The 2,566-nt window shown below is 46.9% G+C and overlaps 1 non-coding gene across 1 annotated transcript; it reads right to left on the minus strand.

Annotated features, from left to right (window-relative positions):
* Positions 1 to 2,172: 2,172 nt before the first annotated feature.
* On the minus strand, positions 2,173 to 2,303 carry Gm22674. The gene has a single exon (XR_003950756.1). It is a non-coding gene; the product is annotated as a small nucleolar RNA SNORA17 (small nucleolar RNA).
* Between the last annotated feature and the right edge of the window lie 263 nt (positions 2,304 to 2,566).

Consider the following 2,566-nt stretch of genomic DNA (forward strand, 5'->3'; position numbering starts at 1 on the left):
ACATGACTCTGCCAATTGGCCCACGTCTGTAGAAGCCTGTTCTTCTAAGTGTTGCAGCTGGTGAGGGACCAGGTCAGTTTTCCCACTTTCATGACCCCACAGCCAGATTTCCCACCTGCCATACATGGGGAGGGACAAGAAAGTGGAAGAGGCATGTCACCCTCACCCATTCTGACAAGAGGCAGGGCTGGCTCACCTGCAACTCCCACATCCAGGGCCAGTTCTACTATGGTGCCCAGATGAGATGCAGGGCTCACTGTTCTAAGTGCTGTAGTAGGTCAGGGGCAGGGACGGCTTTCATGACCCCAGGGCCAGGTCTCACACCTAGTGTAGTTGGTGATGGTTAAGAGGGGAGGAAGCTACCTGTCCCTTGACAACACCAACTCAAGGGAGACAGTGGTAGGGTCAGCTTTACCATGTTTGTATCCTTGGGGATCCATCACCAGCACCTCCTGAATACTGCTGCTTGCTACAGGTAGGTCAGCATTCCTGCACTCATGCTCCCTGAATCAGCTTTCCCAGAATTCCCAGATGAGGGGGTGTGGCCAGTTCTGCACAGCCCTCAAAGATCGACATGTCCCTGGACGGCAGCCCAGACCAGGGATGCCTGCCTAGCCTTTGATGGTAACAGACCTCTTCTACTGCAGGGACACAGACTGACTCATGGTCCTTAGTGGCAGCACAGGCCAGAACTTCATCATGGTCCCAGGTGGAATCACCAGCTACTCACATGAGGCTGTTCCTCACTACCTTCAAGTCTCCAGTTAAGCTTCTCTTTGTTGTGCTCGCATCCTTTTGTTTCTCTTTCGTTTCCATTTCTCCACCATTTACTTGTTCCTCTTAGTGGCTCACTGGGTCTCTGAGTTTCTGAGGTTCTTCAGGAGTCATCTTGTGAGTTCTATTCCCTGCGCATGCATTATAGCACTGGGCAGGGGTCATCTTGGTTTCCAAGTCCTGCATGTCCACTGCAGAAGGGATAGCATAACACAGTTCCCCACCCTTGGAGCAGAGCCATCAGGGCTTGAGCTTCCACAAGTACTGATGGTTGCTATGAGCATGGGGCTTGTTTATATAATCATGTTTATATTTTCATGTTCCTCCTTTGGAGAATGCTTTCCCTGTTAAGGTTAATGACTCCTTGATAATTAGAAACAGCATTAAGTCTGGGAGGTGAGAATATTTTCCTTAGCAAAATGGTAAATGCTGTGACCTTCAGTACAGCCCTTAAAGCTGTGGGAAAGAACTCTGAAAACACAAGTTCAAGAATGTATTATTTCTCAACTTTGCAAAATGTAAGGATGCAATATGAATTGTATGAGGAGCTTCATATTCCTAGAAGAACAAAGGCAGCTGAACTAATGAGACAGATTATCAGAAAGATACATAGGCAGGCTGATTTCTGAGTTCGAGTTAAGCCTGAGACAAAGCAAATTTAGGTCCAAGCATGGTAGTAATGATAATCTCAGGATAGGATCCTACCCAGGTAAACTTATTGCTTGTGCGTACAAAGAAGGCAGATCTCTGAGTTCATTTGCTGTGTTAAAAATGTATTTTCTGTCTCTTCCTAAGAATCAAGGGGCAAAGGACATAAAATACTGATTTGTGGGATAATTAAAAGGGAACCTGGGTAAACAAAGATTTGATATGCAAATAAGAGACTGGGTTTTGATCTGAGAGAGCTGAGATATCTACACAGCTGTCTGGAGAGCTAGAATGAGTATAATACAGCTGTCAGTTTGTACCCATGATTGACTTCAAGTCATTCTTTTCCCCTCTCCCAAACACACCTTCTTCAGAAACCCCTCTCTAAGCTGAGGCAGATCAGCTTGGGCTGAGCACTTGGGTATATTCTGCCACCCAAGGCTTGTGTGGCAGGCTGGTTTTCATCTCAGGCTAGCTCCTTGTAATGGGCCCCATGGTGCAGGTGTGGTGGTGCTCTTGGGCTAACTTCTCACCCAACTTGCCTGAGTGATCGCATGCATCTGTCTCAGGCCTACTTTCACAGGGGTTTCACGGTCTCAGGCATCATTCTTTTAGTCTTTGGCTTGCTCCTCATCCTAGGAGTCCATCTGGGCCTATACTGTGCCAGACTAGTGGCCATCTCAGGCTAACTCCTTGTCTGGGTCTCCTAGTGCCAGACTGGTGGTCATTTATGGGAATGTTAGGCTATTAACACTCAGATTAGTAATTACTCAGATGTTTATAGGTCAGAACCCTGAGTATAGACAGTCCTTCTCTTCTCTGCCACCTACTGATACAACATGTGACAAAGCAGTCATACTTTCAATGCTTCTAGGGGCAGGGGCAGGGGCAGGGGCAGGTTTTCCCTTCTTTCTTTCTTTCTTTCTTTCTTTCTTTCTTTCTTTCTTTCTTTTTTTTTTAAATTTTTATTAGGTATTTAGCTCATTTACATTTCCAATGCTATACCAAAAGTCCTCCATACCCACCCACCCCTACTCCCCTACCCACCCACTCCCCCTTTTTGGCCCTGGCTTTCCCCTGTACTGGGGCATATAAATTTTGCGTGTCCAATGGGCCTCTCTTTCCAGTGATGGCCGACTAGGCC

This window comes from Mus musculus, chromosome 13 (genome assembly GCF_000001635.26).
Source record: "Mus musculus strain C57BL/6J chromosome 13, GRCm38.p6 C57BL/6J".
Lineage (NCBI taxonomy): Eukaryota > Metazoa > Chordata > Mammalia > Rodentia > Muridae > Mus > Mus musculus.